Below are 24,193 nucleotides of genomic sequence, written 5' to 3'. Positions count from 1 at the left end.
GATAAATTTCAACATCCAAGTTTCCCACCAGCTTTAGATTTTCTCAAAATCGAAATGTCAGGCACTTAGAAATCCTGTCAAGGGACCACCCTAAACATTAATGGGCAAGTTGTTTTCCACAGGAAGGACCTAATGACCCTTTGACAGCTGGATCTTAATAAAAGAGAAGGGTCTCTGTTGACTCAGATTCTATATTGCTTGTTACATTTAACTAGCCGGCTGATCTGAAGCTTTGTTTTAGGACTAATAAAAGAATGTCTTTTAAGTCGACTGCTGCAACTCACATCAGCTCTACTAGCTCTATTTTCACCTCTTTCATGTAAATTAATTTATAATCCAACCCCAGAATGTTGCTCCCACAAATTAAAACAAAACAACCTCCTTAAAACAAACTGTTTTATGTATACTCAGGAAATCCCCGAGCATGGTAAGCTTCTGAATATGCGTTCTGCAGCATTACTGTGAAGGTTCTTGGCAAAGGGATTTTTTAAATGATTTAAAACTTTAAATCCACTTGAAGGTAATGAATGAAAGCTGGCGGCTGTCTTGGTAATTAAGAGCCACTTATGGAGTAGAGAAGGAATGCTGTAAACTAATGATGTCTACCTTGCTCTAATTATCAATTTCAATAGCCTCACCTTCATGAACTTCCTAAATTTAAACAAACATCAACCACATACAGTAGGTGGCAGCAATTACAAAATCATGCTGCTCTGTAAACCACCCAAATCTTCAGCATTTTTCTTCTTTATCTACATTTCCAAAATGGCTGCATTCTCAAGAATTTTCTCAATTTTGGATTTTTTCTTAGAAGGACAAAATCAAGCCTCTGATGCATTTTCCTGCCTCTCAAAATCACTGTAAATAATGCAGAAATATAGAACAAGAAACCTAAACTGACCTACACCCTATAGGGGTGTAACCACAGCATTTTGCATTTTGATGGTTTTAATCTGAATGCCATGATAAAGAATAAGCATACATTTAACTTTAGGCTTTCCTGCAGTCTTTTGACTTATTTGTCTCTTTAACTCATGCTTAAGAGTAATGTATTTGATTGAATGGTAAACAAGCACCACCAAATTTTACAGTCAAACCACTGTCAACACGTCATTCAGCTGCATCCAGAGGCTTTCAAGAGCAGTGTGTCCGGAATGCTAACAGTGATGACCACGGTGCTGAATCCAGCCCAGATCATGCCCTGTCAATATGGAGAAGAGCTCTCTGTCGCTCAAGTACAAAGGGTGCCCAAACCCCAGAGCACAGATAATTGGCACATCCATCACCTGCCTCCTAAGTGCTTGGCACATGCTGAGAAATCTACTCAGTTGGCTGGAGGACCCGGCTCTGTACTACTGCGAGGGGAGAGGACCATAGTACCATGGCTGTGGAACTATCCCCTTGATCCGCAGTCCCTCACTGGTTCTTATCTGAACCTCCCAGTTAGGGACAGAAAGCCTCAGTCTCTCAGCTCAGCAGAAAGCTTTCTATACAACTAAAGTGGTCAGAAGGCGGTATGTGCCCTTCCTTCCTACCTTAGGTTCTACTATGAGCAGTCTTACCCAGGAAGCACATGGATTTCTTTGTTCTGTCTTCTCTTCCCTCAGTCTCTACCCTGGGCTCAGCCAAAATCCCCCCAAAACATATTTTATACAGCTGCTCATGTTTTCACACTCCGAGGCAGTACAAATATAGCTTATCATGGCCTCAGCCTAAATTGGTCAGGCCACTGGAACTCTCAGGCAACCTGGGGTCTGTGGAGAGCCTTTAGGCATAAACTTTTCAGCACCTGCAATTCCCACCTCACTAAGTGGCTGTCTCTTGGGACACTCTCGGACACAATCCGCAGTCTGTGGCTGACACTGCCACGGGAGAGTCCTGGGACTCGAAGGGGGTTGGGGAGGTGGTGGCAGGGAGCAGGTGTACACTGAGCCCGGGAAGCCCACTGGATTTTCACAGCAAACACCTCCATATGGCACTAGTGAAGGCTACAAAGCAGGAAGGTTACCAACACCTGCCAGCAAGTGGTAATTTCCTGGGTGCTGGGGAAGAAAAACTGCAAGCCAAAACTCCAACTAGAAAACATCAAGCAGGTCTTCAGGGATGATGTGCACCAGCATTTCAGACCACACAATGCCATGGTCCAAAGGCATCACTGCATTGTCTGATGTTAGTTTTTCCTTCTCTGACTCATGAGACCCTCGAGGGTCTTATAGCAATGGAAAGAACTTGCATTAAGCTGAGAGCCATTTATGAGTCCACGAAGTCTCCTCCGAAAGGAGAAATGTTTAGATTAAATGCAATTCATGTCCAAAATAAGAATGACCAAAGGTAAATTTCTGATTCCTTACTAGTTAAGTGAAATCACTTGTAATGTGTTAAAATGGATAGCTTAGAAGAAAAAATGTCCACATCTACTCCATAGGTGGACTAGGTTGCTGTAATACAGAATTTAAATTTTACCTGCAGCACTTTCTCTCAAAAAAGTTGTAACTGGGAAGGCGTCTGGGTTGCTCAGTCGTTTAAGCATCCGACTCTTGATTTTGGCTCAGGTCATGTTCTCACAGTGTGTGACTCTGAGCCCTGCATCAGGCTCTGCAATCATAGTGTGGAGCCTGCTTGGGATTCTCTCTCTCCCTGTCTCTCTGCCCCTTGCTTGCTCATGCTGTCTCTTTCTCTCTCCCTCTCCCTCAAAAATAAATAAATAAACATTAAAAAAAAAAAAAAAAGCTGTAGCTGGTAGCACTTCACTATTCTGACCTTTTAACACGGAATGATTTAAATAATGAATTTCTAGCCATCTTTTGTTTCCTTCTACTTTTTTTAGGCTCCTCAAATCAGAATTACTATATAGCCAATTGACAGAACAATTTTTGGTAAGAACATTTAGTTCATTTAGTTGTTGAGTAATTATAGTGATGTGGTGATTTAATGTTACAGCTCTTAAATTTAACTTACCAAAAAGATTCCAAATAATTGATGTAAGATGAAGGGAAATAAAAAGCACTTATCTTGGAAGCCGGTGTATTATCCTGAAGATCTGAAACAAGTATACTACACCCCTGGTGAACAGATTCCCATGGTGCTCTCACACCTTTCCTTTTCTTTTTAACGTCTATTTATTTTGAGAGAGAGACAGAGCACGAGCAGGGGAGGGGCAGAGAGAGGGAGACACAGAATCCAAGGCAGGCCCCAGGCTCTTGGGGCCGATACGCAGCTCGAACTCACGAGCCGTGAGATCATAACCTGAGCCGAAGTCAGACGCTCAAATGACTGAGCCAGCCAGGTGCCCCTCTCACACCTTTCCTTAACGGAGGACACTCTGAATCAGAAGACCTGAACTACCTCTGGGGAAACCTGGCTGTTCAGACTAAAAACAAAGTGGTGTTTGGAGGACAAATCCCAGTAGCTGCAGTATAATTAATTGCTGGTGAAATTATTACCTTTAAATTGTCTGTGAGCTAGAGGTGCAGGTGAACAGCACTTATTCTGTGATCAGGAGACTTGTAATTGGAAAATGGCCCATCAACTCTTCACCCACATCAACTATCTTGATACTACAGAAAGGTGGCTTTCTCTTTTGCTTCACTGGAACTACTTACCCAATGGAAGGTGAGGTCTCAGTTTTGGTGTATGGACCACACACTAATTCAAAAGATTATCAAGGTGTTTGCTTAAAGGGAAAGTTAAGACCAATGTTGTGTCTGCAAAAGGTAAGCATGTCTAAGCTGTACTGATTACGTAGGACCCAAATTTACCTCACCTCTGTTAAGGCTGACCTACTTGTAGGAAGAGAATCATGATTGCTTGTGTTTGAAATGGTTAAAGTGGTAGAAAGTTGCCTTTGTGTAAACAGATCTTTTAGGATAAGGAAGGAACTATCTGGACAAGGTCAAGATTTGTTTTTGCAGACCTAAATTCCCAAATTAATTGAGCTCCCAGCGTATTAACTGCAAGGCTAACCCTTGTTTAATGTGAAACATTCCTTCCTTTTAAACTAGTAATATTTCAAGATTGTAGGCTGGACCAGAAGTGGAATAATTTTCATGGATAAGGATTTCCCCCCACAAAGGCAGCCACTCTTCACTCCTGCACACCTTCATCTTCTACCATCTGGAACCAAACCATACGAACCTCCTCAAATACAAAGTGTGAACTCTGGCAAGCTACTCCCAATTCCCATCTGTCTGGATTGTGTGAGTCTGGGGTTACTGGCTGCTTTTAGGAGAAGATAATCTTCAAGGATTACACACCTTTCATCAGACACCTGGTTAGCTCAGCAAACCTTGCTGAAAGGTTCATTATCAGTAGACAGCACTGGGTTTGCAAGCCTGGGAACTGACACCAGGCCAGGGATTTATGGCAGGTCTTGAGCAGAGGATATCAGATGGCTCTAACCATGTATCTCATGATTAAGGATGGAAATTCACTGGTCTGTGTCATCTGTTACTGGTTTCTAGGGTTAAGCAGCCCTGTGACCAAGTGGATGAATGGCGTGTTATCAGTTTAAATAGTGATAAAGAACCTGCTGAAATTTTGTGATGATTTTGCAATTAGTAAAAAAGGAAACTGAACCTTACTCTTCCTACTGTTTTCAGAGAACTAGAGTGCTCCAGATGACCTGTGACCTGCCTGATTTCTTACTACTTTCCATTTATTTTTTAATTTTTTATTAAAAAAATTTTTTTTGAACATTTATTTATTTTTGAGACAGAGAGAGACAGAGCATGAACGGGGGAGGGTCAGAGAGAGGGAGACACAGAATCTGAAACAGGCTCCAGGCTCTAAGCTGTCAGCACAGAGCCCGACGCGGGGCTTGAACTCACGGACCGTGAGATCATGACCTGAGCCGAAGTCGGCTGCTTAACCGACTGAGCCACCCAGGCACCCCATCCATTTATTAAAAGATATAGATGCCTCCCTAGCAAAAATGGAAATTTTGAATTTTTGAGATATTTTATACTTTAAGAGGTTGGTTTTGAAAATGTGAATGTTTAAGACATTTCTCTCACAATTCTATGGGCTTGAAGTAATTAATTACGTAACAACTTCGAGTAAATATTGCTTGACTTTTCCACAGACTTCTCAGTCTACTTCTTATAGAAGTCCCCCAGACTGGCAGTATCAGCATCACCTGGTAACTTGTTAAAATCACAAATTCTTAGACCTATGAACCAGAAACACTGTGGGAAGGCCCCAGCACTTCAGTTTCAATAAGCCCTCCAGGTGGTTATGATGCACACAAATTTGAGGACCACTGCTATAAATTCTGCTATGGAGCTGCTGGTTTTGATGAGGATGTTAAAACCATCGTATGCAATAGGAGAGCCACTGGATGGGAGGACTAAACAATCTCAGCTTGGCGAGGAGACCTCCCTCACCCAGCAACTTGGTGGTAGAGAAGTGGGTCCAGGAATCTCCAAAGCCCCACCAGACTGATATTTAGCAAGAGATCACTGAGTTGCTGAGTGGCTTTTTTCATAAATTCTATGCCTGTGCTTCTCAACCTTCATTATACAGTCACCTCTCATTACAACTCGATTCTGATTCAGTAGGCCGGAGACCCTACATTTCTAACAAGTTCCTATACTATGGGCCACACTTGCATTCCAAGGGTTTATATGTTAAATCAGTGGTTCTCAAAGTTTTTGGTTTCTAGACCTCTTGACATTAAAAAAAAAAAAAAAAAATTATTTAAGAGCTTCTGTTTAGAAGAGCCGTTATCTATTACTTTTTTAGAGAAATTTGACAAATACTTATTAATTAAGAACCAATAAACCCATTAAGGGTTAACATATTTTTTACGAAAAAATATTGTCTAAAATTAAAAAAAATAGTGAGGAGACTGGCACTGTTTCATATTTTTCCAAATCTCTTCAATGTCTGGCTTAAGAGAGAAGCTACATTCTCATATCTGCTTTGGTACCCAATCTGTTGTGATTATCACAGGTCATGAAAGTTCTTGAAAATGCCAATGTACATTCATAAGAGTGAAATGGACAAGTAGTACTTTAGTATTACTTTGAAAATAGTTATGACCTTGTAGAGTCCCTAAAAGGGCCTTAGGGATCCCCAGGAGTCCCTGGATCATACTTTGAGACTATCCGCTTTACATAAAAACTGACAAGAATTTTTAAAAGTTGGGCGCCAAGGCCACAGGTATTTTAAAACAATACGGCATTTACTAAATAAAGTATGGCAGGTCATAAGAGGCACTACAGGTTGGTTAAGAGCAAGGGTGCTAGAGCCAGACTGCCTGGAATGGAATCCAGGGTCTACTATGTACCAACTACGTGACGTTGGCTGGGCAAGTTATTTAATCTCTCTGTGTTTCAGGTCCCTCACCAATAAAATTTGGAGAATAATCATACCTATCTCTTAGGGTTGTAGTAAGAATTAAACGAATAAGCACAAAGGATGCAGAACCATGCTTGGCATGTTACTGAAACACAACATAGGTGTTAGCTATTATCATTGTTCAACATAGTAAATGAATGAAAATTCAAGGTGATCGTTTGGGTGACCAGATATACTTCGTGTAGGGGAAAGGAAACGTGGACAAAAGGAAGAAGACTGACTGCTCTATAGGGTCAGATTAAGAAGAGCTTTTCTTACTTTTCCCTTAGGCATCTGAAAATCATTCCATTTACTCCAGTGCCTCAGACAAAAGTTCTCCTCCCCCTACCCCCCAGCTAACCACCCAAATATAAATTTAATTAAAGAAAGAAGCCATGAAAAAAAACCCACATATTCTGCCTCAGTAATGATCTTAAGAAAGTGGCGACTGCAGTTCACAGCAAGAATAGTTCTGTGCCCCCCAAATTCCCTTTGGCCCTTAAGTCCTTAACTTCAAGGACTATCCTTAGGAAACAGCAAGCCCTTCAAACCACAATAACAATGACTGCTTGAGGGCGTCAGAAGAACCCTGAGACAGTCCCAGGACAGATGAAACAAAGACCCAAATGTTCTCGAAGACCCAAGTGTGTCCCTGGGAAAATGGTCTGAGCCTGTGAAACCCAGAGGAAGGAGACAGCGGGTCTCTGGGGAAGAAAGGCTGGTTACTCTGGGTCACAAACTAGACTGTCTCTCTAAGTGCCCTTTTAAGATCTCTCTTCTCACAAGCTCCTCATAGACTGCTTAGGATACTGGGCTCTGGCTCAGTTATGTGGAGGTACCTCTAGACTTTCTTATTGAATTGAGTACCACCCCCACCCCCCCGGCTTCCTGGCCAAGTCCACTGCAAGAGGAATGATGCTTCTTCAACCCTACCCAGTGGAAGGTGTGTATGGTAGGGGCATGACTCCCCTGCCGCTGTGTGTTTGTGCACAACCTACAGATCATGCTGGAACTTAACAGATGAGTTCCATGATTCTGTGACTGGGTGTGGATTCCCTTGAAGGAGGTGGTCATTCTGTATGTCAGTCACCCAGGGAATATAGGAACTCACCTATTATATAAACTCACAAATAGGGCATCAGGCAGCAGGAAAGAGGATGCTCCTCCCTCTGTGGTGCCCTTTGAGGAGGGTGAAACACCTGTGAACAAGCTTCTGAATTGAGGATGACCAGGGCCAGAGACAGACCTCTATGACACAGTCAGAGGCCAAAAATGAATTAATGGTAATTGTGTAACTGATAATCTAAATCACCAAGAATGTCTCTATTTCTCCTTTCTTTATCCTCTAGGCTAGCCCAGTGGTTCTCAACCCTGACTGTACATTAGGATCACGTAGGGGCTTTTACAAACTACAGATGTTCTGTGCCTTACCCCAATCTCAACTCTTGCTTCTTTCAGGCTAGTCTGGTCACAGATGCATTACGGGTTATATTAAGCAAAGGGTCCCGAGGATGACACCATGGCCAGAATGGTAAACACCAATCCCCCTTCTCCACCTCTGCCACCCCAAAGGGCTATGCTAGTAGCAGTGGTGACTAACGACAAATCCAAGAAGATGGTGAATCCTGGGGGAAATGGACACATCTAAGAGTTGAGGCTAGGGAGGAGATGGTCACTGGGGAAAGAAAGCTCTGTGACAGACTTCACAGGAGTTTTATTTATTTAGACGTTTAAGGAATATTTGTTTATATATGGCATTGAGTCACCACACCAGCAAGGTTCTGGCCTGGTGGATTAGGAGAATATAATATTCTGTTCCAAGAAAATGACCATATATGAAATAGATTCAGTCTCTCAATTTCCTTGCACCGCTGACAAAGGTTTAAATGATAATAGAACAAGAGGTCTCGTCAATATCACTTATTCCCAAACTAAACTGTTTGGGGAGGAATTTTTAAAAATAACTTTCTTTAAATATAACTGGGAAATAACCACATTCTTCATGAAGCCCACTGCCTATTACAAATCTAACTAAAGCTCTGATTCACCCCCAGAGGCACATCTAGTTAGGTAATGATAAAGCACTATCATGGCCTTTGAATACAAATTTGAAAGACATGTCAGAATAATGCCCTCCTCTTTGACCTCTTTTGATTTTCCACAGCTCAAATCACTTTTAAATCCTGGCACGTTTTAGGAAAAACAAATTTACACACACACACAAAATTCTTAAGATGAAACTATTTGGCATTTTAAAATTATTTCCTTTCTTATAAATAGGTAAAAGTCCATGTGAGAGATTCAATCTGAAAAACTGTTTCAGAAATTAATTTAATTTTTCCAAGTTAAAACTCTGTTAAAATTTTCACAATTTCTAAGAAACAAAATCCTGCTAACAAAAATTTACCACTGAGAAACTGTAAGTTTTTAAATACTGCATTAAAAACACGCATACTTCAAAAAACGCAACTGCTCCAAGAGAATAATTGCATGTAACTTGTAATGCCTCACCTGTAAGACCATTCTCCTGTTGCTAAAACATTACAATGGAAATGTTCCTTAAGTAAGCTAATAAAAGCAAAAACTAGAGTTTCTTTTGCTCACTATTATAGGTCTGAGGTTCTGTGGGTGTAGCTGTGATAGTTCACATCTCGTTGTAGGGTCTAATCCTACCCGTAGACTAAGGGGGAAGCGTGGACACTGCCAGTGATTTCAGAACCAAGCCCTAAGCGACTCTCCTTTCCATTTGTTCTCCCACAACCCGCCCCAAATCGTGTGTGTGTGTGTGTGTGTGTGTGTGTGTGTGTGTGTACCAGCTATAATTTTCTAAAACAGAAGAATGTTGTAATTCTAAGTGATAAGCTTTCACACAGCAAACACAGATATACAGCAAGATTGAAGAAAGGGAAAAGTGGAGAATACAAATCTCTCTATAAGTTTTGTTTTTGAATTACATTTCAAAGGGAATCTGTCAGTTTTTGAGATAACATTCTAAAATCAAAGCACAGACCATCACCCAATCTGATCGATCAATTAATGCTGAAAATGTAAAGGTAGAGAAACTATCTTCGGTTCTCCTCAGGTCATCCAGACAAACAGTCCTATCCCACTGGTCTACAGAAATCGAAAACTTCTCTTTTAAGCTGATTTTTTATTTATCTCCCATTCTCTTTCAAACAGGATTTGAGGTAAAAAGCCTCTGGCAATAAATGGTGGTGTCCCCACAGGGTTACCACCGAGCCCATTCTGACACACATGCGGCACATACAGGCTAGGGTGGAAGCTGGTGTGGCATGAGGTGTTCAACCAAGAGACTGGCTGGTTTTCCAGCAGATTTGGTGTCATGTAGGCATCTAGCCGTTGATCCTACAGGAATCTTAAAGTCCAAATTGGCTAAATTAGACGTTAGCTGTTGGGAAACACAAAACCATATGAAGTATCATCACCAGCAGTATTTAAAGACGTCAGTTACTACCCCTTCAGTTAGTAGGCGATAGCTTTCTCCAAGTCCACTGTTGAGATTGCCTCCCTAATGCCAGATTGCCTCCCTAATGTCAGCAGCACTTAAGAGTTGAGATTTCAGTAACAATGTATTAATATTAGCCCAGCTTTGGCCACGATACACCAATATTATCCCTGTAAGCCTTTACTGTGGGGTCACTGTTAATCAAAGAATCTCCATTCAACTTTCAAAGGACTGGAATGGTTTCGTAGTGTGTTCCACAGTTGAGTGCCTACTGTGTTCCGGGCACTCTTCTAGTTAGGTTGTATACAGACACTCCCTTTTCTAAATTTAATAAGGAAAAAAGCTCTGGGAGTTTAATTTCTTAACTACTATGCATCTGCTTGAACGCAAGAACCACAAACTACATAAATAACAGGAACTCAAATAGACATGTTAACAGCTAAAGTTCATTTTTAAGAATCAATTCAATATGCTACAGGCAAGCAATCAATCACACTGCAATCATCATTTACAAATCAAAGTACAAGGCAGATACTCATGGGGGTATATACAACTAGGTGGAAGTGTGTGATTATGGACGAGCAGATTGAAACTGTAAATTATGTAACTGTCTCTTGTAATTACCCCGCTTGAGAACCAAAAGAAACTTCCTGTATAATTTTGCAGGAGAATAGAGATCAAGATACAGAATTGCTTTTTAGTTGGTTTTAACCCTTCAACAGCTATTTAATTATGTGTGATAAGGTCAAAGAAAGGTTATACTCAATTTATGAAAAGTTGGCAGGGAGGTATTTCAAAGTAATCCTCTGAAAAGCTCCAGATTATTGATGAAACTTGATGATTTCTCTTCCTTTTCAGGAAAGATTTATCTAAATTATTTGTTAAAATAAACAACATTTAAAACAAATTCACAGGCGTCATTCATTTTATTTTCTTTCTAAAAACATACATTATGGTTTCCAAGTTTTTAACAGGATGCAAGGGAAAAGCTGCAGGGGTAGAAGGCTGTCAGAGTCCTCAGACATATCTTCTGCTTTGGTAGGAAAAAAATCTCATTAACTTCCTGAAATTCATGGGGAATAGCTCCAACACTGGGCAAACCACAGGGCAGGGCTTCTAATCTATGAACAGAGAACCATCATCTTAAGAAGATGGAAGCCTGTTTTGCAATAAATAATCAGCAAAACTTCATCTCAGCATATTTTAAGACATTCCAGGCTTTTACCTTCCCTTTCTTAAAACCTAAATTTTAACATCTTTTCTCTTTTGTAAAGCATGGTTCCTGGTGCTTAAAGATCTGTCCCAAACATCGGAACTGCTGAACACCCAGCATTCTAGGAGGAAGGAATTTTATATAGTTATGGTGTCTGCCAGTGTTGCTTTCCCTCATTTTATATCAAAAAAGAAAAAAAAAGAGAGAAAGGAAGTGAGACAGGGTGAGAGAGGAGAGGGCAAAAGGGGAGAGACAGATGGAGGGATGGAGAGAAAGGCAACAAGAGATGTTCCAATGCTACAGTGTCTGTTCTCCATCTCTCTGGCCTCTCTGTTCCCTATTTTCTCCCCCATCCACACCTGCCTGGCCATTCTTTGTCTAAATACACCATTTTATCACCATCTGTTAACACACCACCCTTGAATTATGCTTCTCCAGGTTTAAGAGTGGAAGCACAATTTACAGGAATGCAGTTTTCTAATGGACTCAACTCAGCACTTCAGAGGATATGATTCTGGTAAATTTCAGTACATTTCCTTCAAAAAAAAAACCTGGCTCTGCAAAGTCTGAAGTGGAGAAGATCCCAATACCCAAATACCCATGTACTTGCATTTTGATTTTAAAGCAGTAAAGATGAAAAACTGTATCTCTTTTAAAAACATCATTAACATAATGCCACCAATAAACCAAAGTTTTCATTTTAAGAGTTACAAAAATCTAAGCTCCAAAATAGATACCATTGGGTGTGGACGCCCATTTTAAGACCTTCACTTTTGTTAAAAAACAAAAAAGGCAAAAATAAAACACAGATCTAGAAAATGCCATTAAACAAATAACATTTACTGATTACCTTTGTAATCATCACCCAGGACCATGAAATAGAAGTTTGCCAGCCGTCCTGAAAAACGTTTCATTTGTCCCATCCCAATCATCCCTCCTTTTCCCCTCACAAGTAACCACTATCCCAACTTTCATAACAATCCTTTGTGTTTCCTTATACTTTTATCACTCAAATGTCCCCAGGTACTACAATATAGTATTGTCCATTAAAAAAAATATATCTTTCAAGTCTCTTTTAGTCTATGGGTTCCCCTCACCACCCCCTTTCTTTTCCTTATAATTAATCTATTGATGAACTAGGGCCATTTGACCTACAGAGTTTCCACAGTCTGGTTTTTGCTGATTGCATTCACGTGATGCGGTTCAATTTATTTCTCTTTCCTCTGTGTTCTGAAAAATGCCAGAGGCTTGATCAGACTTTAGGCTTGATCCTCTGGCAAAACTATAGGTGACGGTATGTCCCTTGATCAGGAGACACGTAATTTCTGGTTGTCCCCCTTTTCACAATGTGTGCTGCTGTTGAAGTTCGATGTCTAGGTAGATCAGTTAATTCATTGGCAGAATTGTAAAATGGTCATATCTTAATTCTGTCATTTCACTTGTTAGTTGGAATATGTTTATAAAAAGATGTTTTCCCTTTGGGTGCCCGGGTGGCTCAATCTGTTAAGCGTCCGACTTTGGCTCAGGTCACGATCTCGTGGTTTGTGAGTTTGAGCCCTGCATTGGACTGTGCACTGTGTGCTGACAGCTCAGAGCCTGGAGCCTGCTTTGGATTCTGTGTCTCCTTGTCTCTGCCCTTCCCCCACTTGTACTCTGTCTCTTTCTCTCTCAAAAAAAATAGTAATCATTTTTTTTTTTATTAAAAAAAAAAGATGTCTTCCCTCATTTACTATTTGGTTACTTAGTGGTATCATATAGGAAAGGCAAGTTCAATGCTTTTTTGCCAGTTAAGATAATGAACTGATTCTTATCATCCTCTAAATTTTTTTTAATGTTTATTTATTTCTGAGAGAGAGGAAGAGAGAGAGACAGCAAATGGGAGAGGGTCAGAGAGAAGGGGGACAGAGGCCCAAAGCGGGCTCTGCATCGACAGGAGAGAGCCCCATGTGGGGCTCGAACTCACGAACCGTGAGATCATGACCTGAGCCGAAGTTGGACACTTAACCAACTAAGCCACCCAAGGAGCCCCTTAATTTGTTTTTAAATGTCATTACAAATGTGTGAGTTTAAACATTTAATGAGTTTTAATCTCAATTGTTGTCCTTACTGTTATATTCGTTGTCCAGTGGGAACCTCTTCAAGTTAAATCCTGAATCCTTTTGACAAGACCCTAGTAATTTTTTCTTCCTTGTTGTCTAGTATGAATGAAGAAATTCTCCTTTTTACATTAAGAACTCTACTTCACTTTAAATGATTCCGTTTGCCCCTCAAAAAGGATATATGCAAATATACCGTATACAGTAAGGTCTGCCTATATTTTCTCAAGATGTCACCAACACTTTCTCAATTCCTCCTGCTATATAATCACATTATATATATTTTTCAATGTGGACAAATAGTTACATGCATAACTGAATTGCTCTTAATCCACTCAGCTATTTGAAAGCATTTAAAATTTTAATTTAAAACAATTTTGTTGAAAAAAGGAGCTCCTCTACGATGTTAACCCAAAGCAGGACTCCATAGAAAAAATTACAAAACAGAGGTTTTTGTATTAGTACATGTAAAAATGTACGACTAATACTACAGTAAAAACAAACTAACCACAAATTGATGGTGGAGGAAAAAACTCAGATTCCTAACTCGTATTTTCCTACCAGAATTCTAAACAAATGAGAGAAAATCTTTTGCTTCACCCAAAACAAATTGATGTGGAAAAAAAAAATACTACCCTACAGACAGCTGAAATTATAGATTTGCTGGACAGAAATACCATTATGAGAGGACATCATCCAACTATTACCTTAGAATATTGTGTTTCAAACATAATTCTACAAGCTGGAAAATACGTTTAAGGGGAATGGTTCCCTCGAAACTAAAACCAGGTATAGTACTAATCTCAACCAATCAGAACAAAATCTTTCTTGATCTTGTTTTGATGATGCATTTGCTTAACTGGGAAAATGAAAAGGGAGTTGGAGGCATTTCCCCTTCAGTACTGGCACAACCCCGTGTGCCACCCAAACACGGAGCATCACACACCTGGGATGAATCCTGTGTGTCTGACCACTGACCACCCATGGCTCTGTGGGCAAGGCTGGCATCCTTCATCCTCACCTTTATCCTTTATCCTTATCACCTAGACCAACCCTGGTACAGCCCACGTAAAGCATATTTCCTGAAGGAAGTGAGGAGGGTATAAAGAAGTGGAAAACACAGAGACTGGGTAGAGATCTCAGGTTAAGCACCAATTGCCATAAGGCAGCCAGGTGAATGAGGCAGGTGTTGTCGGGGACACAGAGAAGAGCACAGATAGGATCTGGGCATGCCTTTATTCACTCACTCCCACAACAAATTTTTCTTTGGCACGCCTACTATGTGCATCCCACTGTGCTCATGGCTTGGAGTTCAGCAGTGAATCAGCCTGGCTCTCGTGATGGTGCTGTTAAGGTTCCATTTACTGTTGAACACAGGTTTGTCGATATTAATTACGTGAACAGAATTTCCCTGGTAGCAGCATTTTGAAATGACTCACTACAAATGCCGGTCAATGTTAGAAATCCAAACAGACAAAAGATTAGTAAAAATCCACCTGCGTGCCAAATCTTGAAAATATTCGGAACTATGTAAGGCAAAATGGTAGCTACAGACTGTATGCTTCATATTTACAATGTTTTCATTGAAACAATGAATACAAACTATTGCATAAGAGCTATATTTATTTGCTCTTATTTATGACAAGCTTTGTTAAAAAAAAAGATACATAAATAAATCGTTAGCTACACTGCCTCATGCAACTCATTTCAATGCATTCGGTAACAGTCAACCTCTGAATAAATCACGGAGAGCTCAATTTTCAACCTTGATGTTATCTTTAACATATTAAAATATATTGCATTTCAGCCCAGTGTAATAAACAGTCATGGCAAAGGCTTTTAGCGCAACATAATGAGAAAATAAGGAAAAGTAGTCATTTTCCTTATCATATTATAAACTAGAATCCTATTAAAATATTATAATATAAAATTATACTTGATTCTAGAAGTCAAAACATGTCTAACAAAAGCCAGCAAAACTCTGAAGACACAGCTGCTGGTCTGATCAAGTGTCGTGGTGGAGGTGTGGAGACGGGTTACTTTCTCAGAAAAGGCTGGAAAAGACTTGAGCCCCATTTCAAAAGCCTAACTTACTATTCATTAGTGATTGCTTTGACTGCGCTCACCCGGGGAGGTGAGCTGCCAGGGAAAGTTACGCAAAGCAAAAAGCTTTCCTGACAGTTCGTGAACAGTAAAGTTGGAGTTTTCCTTCCAAAATAAATGCATAAAGAAATGAATTATCTGATAAAAGTCAGGAAAAGAGAAGTTTTTCTCCAATCGTGTGTAACTGTGAATTCTGTCACAGCCCTCATCTCTGCTTGAGGTTTATAGTGGATAATGGCAATCTTCTTTCTTTTGAAGAGGCTGCACTGAAACAAAAGCACCAGACCTCGAAAGGAGCAGGGCACACCGGACAGCATTTGGAAGGAAGTGAGCCAACAGCTGACTGATGATGTTCTAATAAAACAAAATTCTTCTTCATAAGAATCACATATGGGGAGAGAAAGCACATCAAGAAAGCTCCCCTCATGGTAATTCATTTAACATTTAGTTAAACAAATAGTAAGGACCTACTACGTGTCAGGCTCTTCTAGGAGGTGGGACTAGAGAACAGTCTCTACCCCTGGGAATCTTACTTTTGGTGAAGGAAATGGGCAATAAACAACAAATATATGAAAGACCCATGCAACTTTCTAAATGACTTTGCACTTGCTCAGCCTTTAGCACTTTTTATGGTCAGTGCCACTGAAAAAAGAGAAAACGATTAAGCAAAAGTTGCATAAGCAAAGAAATACCACATGTCAAATTTATAGCTCCTTTATTCAATTTGTTTACAGGGAATAAGAGGGTTTAAGTCATATAACATGTCCCCAAGAGCCATTGTTACAGTCCCTCAAACACACCTTTGATGCTTGGCTTATGGGGCTCAGAAATGGGGGAGAGTGAAATATTTATATTGCAACCTAAAGGGAGAAACGATGCCCCAATTGTGTGCTTCATGACCTCTACCCCATCATGGATGAGACAAAATTCACATGTCTCGCTGGGGTAAAAGGAAAAGGCTGCTAAGGATGAGGTGGGAGGCATCTGAGTTCTGGCCACCATGGGGCTGAAGGTATTACGATCTGAGCTTACCTATAACCATTCTCGGATCACCTAAAGGAAAGTGCAGCAACGCCCAAAAACTCTTGCTAGAGAAATGGGATATGTCACCAGGGCTTGTCAGGCTAGGACCCAGTTGCTGGGAAGAATCTACTTATCCTGAAATTATACTTGACTTGTCTTCAGAGAGAAGTTAGTGACCCCTGTATATACAGTCTCAGCTCCTTAGAGTTTACCAACAGTCAGGTAAAACATGGCTTACTAGAATCCAACCAACTGGATTCCTAAATTAACACTCCTACTTAGGGGTGCCTAGGTGGCTCAGTCAGTTGAGCATCCATCTCTTGATCTAAGTTCATGATCTCATGGTTTGTGAGTTTGAGCCCTGCACCGGGCTCTGCACTGACAGTGCACAGCCTGCTTGGGATTCTCTTTCTCTCCTTCTCTGCTCCTACTGGCTCATGCTCATGCTCTCTCTCTCTCAAAATAAAACAAACAAACAAAATCAAAGTTTGTCATAGCTTGGTTTGTATTCAACTTAATTTCTTAAAAAATAAAAAATAAAAGAATAAAAGTATTCTTTTTTTTTTTTTTTTTTTTTTACACTTACATCCAAGTTAGTTAGCATATAGTGCAACAATGATTTCAGGGGTAGATTCCTTGATGCCCCTTACCCATTTAGTATCCCCCCTCAAAGAATCCCTCTAGTAACCCTCTGTTTGTTCTCCATATTTAAGAGTCTCTTCTATTTTGTCCCCCTCCCTGTTTTTAAGTTATTTTTGCTTCCCTTCCCTGTTCATCTCTTCTGTGTCTTAAAGTCCTCTTATGAGTGAAGTCATATGATATTTGTCTTTCTCTGACTAATTTCCTTTGGCATAATACCCTCTAGTTCCATCCACGTAGTTGCAAATGGCAAGATTTCATTCTTTTTGATTGCCAAGTAATACTCCATCGTGTGTGTGTGTGTGTGTGTATCACATCTTCTTTATTCATTCATCCATCAATGGTCATTTGGGCTCTTTCCATATTTTGGCTATTGTTAATAGTGCTGCTCTAAACACTGGGGTGCATGTGTCCCTTTGAAACGGCATACCTGTATCCCTTTGATAAATACCTAGTAGTGCAATTGCTGGGTCATAGGGTAGTTCTATTTTTTAAAAAATAAAAGTATTCTTAAGTTTAACTCAAATTGTATTTAGAAGGCAGACTGTTAAAACTGGAAGTTGCTAGCTGACAATCTCAACTACTATGACATGTATTCCTGAATTTAGGTATCGTACATTACAACATTTAAGCCAGTAGGATCTAAGATGTGGAGGAAGAAGTTTTCTCTTTGAGAGAGGATATGGTTACCCTCTCAAGATCACTAGGTAGAGATGAGGTATGTAGCTTTCTTTCTAATTCTCCTTGATGGACCTAGAAGGGCAGAGAAGTAGGAAGCGGGAAACCAGGTAGAAAATGCTTTCTTGTTCTAAGGAGCACTTCCTTAGGAAACCAGCCAAGAGTTTTAAAAAGGAAACTAAGAAAAGATAAGCCTGGGACTTTCTAGGTACCTAACTAAGAGATAGATGTCTGTCATTAGAACCAAAAGGGCTAAAGAATAAGGTGTAGAAGATTAACCTGCTAATTCTCAGTGAGAAAAAAAAAACTAGATATTAAGCTGTACTCAAGGTTTCTTATATTTTTTATTTTTCTTACATTTTTTTCTTATGCGCATGTGTGCGTGCGCCATTTTTAAGAAAAGAGAAGTACATAGAACATTGCTAACTATACTTAAAATGTGACCGAAGTCATAATTTGTAGGCACAAAACTGGGTCATCTGCACCCACCTTCCAGCAGCACTCACTAAATACAGACTTAGTTTTTAAATAGTAGATACTCCTCATGAAACCCACAGTGAAACCCCTCTATTTAAATCACAGAAAAGGTCAGTAAAGGAGACTTCTGAAATGAGTACCTAATTCAATCACTCCTACTTCCTCTTGAGTCCTATTCCATGATGGACAAACCCTGAGACATTACAGGATATTTTAATATTGGATAAAGAAAGCCAAGAATTGAATCTGCTTATAAACTTACATGATTAGTCTACAAATAAACAGACACTAATTAAAAAAAAAAGCCTAAATGTACAGTTAGCAGATAATTTATGTAACTGATAAACATGTTGCCTATATACTAGTCTCAAAAAAACCAAAGGTGTAAGTTTGTAGACTTTTGGACCCACTATCATCTACCCTTTATAGCTTCTCCAAGATTATGCCAAGGCTAAAACAAACAAGAAAAAGAGTTAATAATAAGATGTAGAATTCTTATAATTCTAGTTAGTATGTATGATTATCTAAAATTAGGAAAGAAGATTGAATTTCGTCAAGTGCCTCTTCTGAATCTGTATTTAAAAAAAATTTTTTTTAATGTTCATTTATTTTTGAGGCAGAGAGAGACAGAGCATGAACGGGGGAGGGTCAGAGAGAGAGGGAGACACAGAAGCCGAAGCAGGCTGCAGGCTCTGAGCTGTCAGCACAGAGCCCGATGCAGGGCTCGAACTCATGGCCCGTGATATCATGACCTGAGCCAAAGTTGGACACTTAACCGACTGAGCCACCCAGGCGCCCCATCTTCTGAATCTGTATTAAACAACCCATCTAGATATCACTTTTTGTTTTTTTCCATCACTACTCCCCGGTCTTCCTTCCACCAGTGCTCCAATCTCTGGAGTTTAAAAACAAAAGCCAGGCTCCTGTGCCCCCAGCCCTTGATGGTCAAGCTTTCTGAATTCACTTTTTAAATTCCACTCAAACCATAGTCCTCGAAAGTATATTTCTTACACTGTGTATTAATCTTCTTTGGGGCACTAAACACTGGCTGGGGAGTGATCTTGGACCAGTTTCTTAGTGTCCCTGTGCCTCCAAAAGAGAGATGATAACAGTAACCAACCTCCTTAGGTCTCTGCAAGGATTGAGCAAATTAACCTGTGTAATTCAGATAGGTGACAAGTGCCTGACACACTTAAGTGGTCCACAAAGATCAGCTATGATTTTGACTACTGTTGTTGCAAGGCTGACCTCTTGGCTTCCCTGAAACCATTCTCTTCAATCCTCTTCCTACTTCTGGACCCTTCTCAATTTCCTTGATAACCTCCTCATCCTCAAAACCCTTCCTAGTCCCTAAAATGTTGGAACTTCAAGCACTCCACCCTCAGCGCTGTTTCCCTACACTCTCCCCAGGTTGTCCTCACCCACAACTATGGTTTCAACTACCACAGTATGCCCACTATGCCAGTATGCCAGTAGCTCTTTTTAACGCATACCCCTGCTGAGCTCCAAACTCCAAGGAAAGCTGCATGTGGATCTTCAAAGTCAAAGTGAAGGCAACATGATCAAAGCTGCGCTCACTACCTTTCCAAGTTCAGTTCATTCATCCACTCATCTAGCATTGACTCAGCACCACGAGGTGCCAGGTAGAGTTCTACCTGCTGCAGAATAAACAGGAAAATACCTGCCTTGTTTCCATGTAGCCTCATTGCCACACTCCTCTAGGTCAGGCCTTCACAGATTTTTCTTAGTTTTCTTTTTAGTTACAGTAAAAAGTATGAGTAAGAAAAGAAAAATTGCCTGTAATTCTAATTCTAGAGATGATCTAGAACTGTGTTTCTTTACTTTCTTTGCGTATACTTTTTACACAATTGAGAACATATATATATGTGTATGTGTGTGTGCGCACACACACAATTTTGAAATTTGCTTATTATAAGCATCTTGTTATTTTATTAACAATTCTTTAGAACATAATTCTTAATTCTAAGTAGCTAATAATACTCCATTAATATGGATGTACCACAATTTTCTCAGGGGAATGGTTCTCTCTTATCTTTGAATTATCAAGGCTATTTCAGTTTTTGTTTCTATTAATAAATAATGACACTGTGACAGACAATATACTAAAACATTAACTCTTTGAGTACCACAAGTCTGAGGTGTTTAATTTTCTCTTGGTAATTTATCTATGTTTTTCTAACTTTCTACTATGAGTTTATATTGCTATATTTGGGGAAGAGGGTGAAGTGAGGAGGGATGTCCAGTATTTAAAAAAATAACACAAAACATGTTGTTACATTAAATATGAAATTAATGCATACTGATTAAAGTATGTTGATTTTCTTAGAATAAATTCCTTTCAGATGTTTTTGATATATACTGTCTTCTGGAAAATGTCTAACAATTTATACTTTTTCCAGTGTAAATGTAACAGTGTCCATCTATGTCAACTTAAATATGGGTATATTTTAAAGGCTTTGCTAATTTGGTAGGCAAAAAATTATAATCTTTCAGTTATTTGAATTTATATTTTTAAATCACCAACCATTTCCCCCCACATTTTAATTAGCCATTTGTACTTGACAGACTTTGGAGCAAAGAGGCTAAGAGTCCAAGTGCTCGGACTTAAATTGCAGGTGAACTATTTACTGTTTGTGTTAACTGTGCCTTGGTTTCCTTACACATATACCAAGAATAAAATGTCTCAATTGGCGTTGTGAGGGTTGGATGGGTCAGGAATCTTAGGAAAGTGGCTGGCACATAGGAGACTCTCAGTACATGTCAGCAGTGTGGCTGCCACCAAGGATGCTCTTTTTCTGTGCGTTCTGCATTCATGTCCTCTATATCGTCTGCTCGTTTTTCTATTAAGGTTTATGCTTTAACACTATCAAACCTTTCCTTTTAAATATTTGTTTAAATACTATAGCCATCAAAGAGTTGTTTGGCATGTGCGTTGCCAACGTCTTTCCCATTATGGTTGCTTTTAAATATTAATACATTTTACCATTTTTTTTTTTTAGTTTTTTTAATGTTTATTTATTTTTGAGACAGAGAGACAGAGCATGAACAGGGGAGGGTCAGAGAGAGAGGGAGACACAGAATCTGAAGCAGGCTCCAGGCTCTGAGCTGTCAGCACAGAGCCCGACGCGGGGCTCGAACTCACAGACCGTGAGGTCATGACCTGAGCCGAAGTCGGACGCTTAACCGACTGAGCCACCCAGGCGCCCCACATTTTACCATTTTATATAGTCAATCCCATGTGTATGTTCTTTTGTGATTTCTTTCATTGGTTTAATGCTTATTGCTTAGGATGTCCTTGACCATCCAAAGACCATATAATTTTATATCCTTTTTTCACTTTTTAAAAGTTTTTGTGTTTTCATTTTTTGTTAATTATCTAAGTCTTTCATCTACCTGGAGTTTCTTTTGTAGTTGCCCAAACATCTGATGTGTTTCCTCACACGGTCATGATTTAGATCCCCTTAGTCAGGAATGTTTTCATTCAACTTCTTATGAGCTCCCAATATATACTATACGAACATACTATCCAGCAACTGTTGACTTGTTAGTGAACTTGACCACCCAGAAAGAACTATGTCTTCTTCATCTTTGTCACTGGTGTTTAGTAGAGTGTAGACGAGGGTGCCCCTAGTCACCAAACGTTTCACGGAGAGGTAAAAAATGAATGAAGTCACTCTTTTCGTTCTCCTCCATTATCCAGTTTAGAATCAGATAAGTGCATTTACAACAAACACACCAGTAAGTTAATGATGCCAACTTCTTTCACCACTACCTGGCACAACATTCTGCAACCTACTGCTGAATCAGTTTGCTTTCACTGGGTCAGTTGAGGAGGATGGGTTTTGCATCCTGTTCCCCAGGCAGGGTTCTGGCTCTGCAGGCCTGAGTAAAAGACAACTCATTATCAGCTTATCTACTGCCCAGCCAAGCAGAGTCCTAAACAACAGTACACATAACAAACTAAAACTGCTACATTAGTATGTATCAGTCCAAATGTGCCCAAGGCTACTCATTGCACCCTTTTAAAACTGTGAAATACTGGAAACACCCTCTATGCCCATGCTCAGGGGAGCAGGTGCATAAACTATGGACATCCACAAGATTGGAGTACCATGCAGCTACAGAAGACAGTAAGAAAATCCCTAGGAAGTAGTAATGGAGTGAGCCAGGGTTTTCAGTTAATTGGAAAAAAGCAAACTGTAAAAGACTAGCTATAGTATGATCACTTTTGTGTAAGAAAGGAGGAGAAATTAGAAAACACACATCTTCTCATTTGTACAAAAAGAAACATGGGAAGGATAAAAGAGAAACCAATGAGGCTGGTGTTTTGCAGGAAAGAACCGAGGGCTGGGGGTGGGTAGAGGGAATGAAGAAGGGAAGTGACACTTCTCTGAGTGGACACTTTAATACAGTTTTAACTTTGAAAATCATGTTTTATGTTTTCAAAACAAAAGGCAACAAAGACAGAGAAAAAACTGAAATGTGGATAACAAACAAATAAGCCTAACTATATTTCAAATGAATAACTACACTGAAGGTGGAAAAATAAAAAAGAATGAAGTCAAGTAACATTTGAACACAGTATTTTGACTAAATACACTCAACATAAAGTTGAAAAAAAAAAAAGAAAAACCCATATACAAATATTGACCTCTAGTTAGGAGGTTTGGATTTCTAGATGGTATGAGTAAGCAATTCTGCAACTATTTAATGTGTAGTCTAGGGCTGAGCACATAAGGAAATATGTTGTGGATAATTGCAAGTCCAGTTTCTCACTGTCAGAGAAGAGACTTACAAATATAGAAATGTGGAAAGATAGAATAAAACCGTGTGGTGGCGTTGATCTGGAATGCAAGGTTACAGTATGAACTCATGATTGAGGTGTGTGTGTATGTGTGTGTGGACAGAGATGGGGAGGACTTAAAAATTTCCTGACTAAGAGAAGGAATCTCAGATTCCAGGAGAAAGAGATGTGCTACCAGCTTCAACCTTGTCACTCCTTTCACTTCCCACTTAAGTTCTGAGCAAAGAGTCACAAAACCCATGAGGTGGTTTATAAGCAGGCTGGGAGCTGGTACCCTTAAATCACTCTGGCCAAGTTCTGCAAATGACGTACTGGGGAGCCATGCTCTGACAAACTGGAGACAGGCTGTCCCGGGAAGAGTGAGAAGACAACTTATTCCAAGGGCAGCATCTGATCCCATACATGACTATTCCTCCTATTTGGACTATCCCGGAGAATAGTGTTCAAAGCTCTGGATTTGCAGTTCTTTACATACACACTACACAATGCATTGCACCTGTATCTCTAATCCTTTGTGTAAGTGGGCAGCGACAGCTTTCTTCCTACTGCTATCTCGTTTTGGTTTCCAAAACTAGCAGTTACTATAGACAAAACATTTTCCTGCCTTACAACTTTATTTGAATTACTGAAAATATATCCCCTGACCAAAAGTCCCTCAGGCTCACGTACAAAATAGAAATAAAATAAATCTAACCATTAAAAGGACCTTAAAAACATAGCACATTTTAGAAAAGCAGTAACCTTGGTTATCTGTTTTGCCCTGAGTTCTGAATTAATTATGAGGTTGACAAGGATTATGAGAGGTCATGGGGTTTATCTCCTCACTCTGTAAGATTGGATCTAAATCATTCTGGGAAGATATTTATCTACCATTATTTTAAGTAACTCCAAAGAAGGAGATGCTATCAATTTTTTCAGCAGCCTACTCTATCTTCTTTAAAACCTTTGTGACCAAGGAATTTTTTTGGCTTTAAATTTAATTTCTATGGGCTTACACCAGTTCCCATTTTTTGAGTATTATAAAATCCGTCCCCTTGTTTCCATTCCTCTGAAGGAATAACACCAACTCCTTTCCAACTTCATTCAAATCATTCACCCACACTCCTTAACCCAATCTCATGTTAGGGGCAATGTCAAGGGTACAGGAAAGAGAAAATCTAAAAATATACCCTCCACACTGTACTACCCGGGCACACCCTAATGGATGGCATTTGTCATGATGGCCCTGAGCAATCCAGAAAAGTTCCAATGGGCTCCATAGTTCCTGTTTAAAAATACAGGGCAGATTCAAATACAGTTTTCACTAAAGTGGCTAACATAAAGATTTAGTACTTGAA

General features: G+C 39.7%; 1 protein-coding gene across 6 annotated transcripts in view; it reads right to left on the bottom strand.

Annotated features, from left to right (window-relative positions):
• KAT6B (lysine acetyltransferase 6B) overlaps positions 1 to 24,193 on the bottom strand; it is a 191,839-nt gene that overhangs the window by 11,652 nt on the left and 155,994 nt on the right. The gene's annotated exons all lie outside the window — the stretch shown is intronic.

Source organism: Leopardus geoffroyi, chromosome D2 (genome assembly GCF_018350155.1).
Source record: "Leopardus geoffroyi isolate Oge1 chromosome D2, O.geoffroyi_Oge1_pat1.0, whole genome shotgun sequence".
Classification (NCBI taxonomy): Eukaryota; Metazoa; Chordata; class Mammalia; order Carnivora; family Felidae; genus Leopardus; species Leopardus geoffroyi.
The sequence above is the reverse complement of the archived record's forward strand: the minus strand, read 5'-3'. Positions and strand labels throughout refer to the sequence as shown.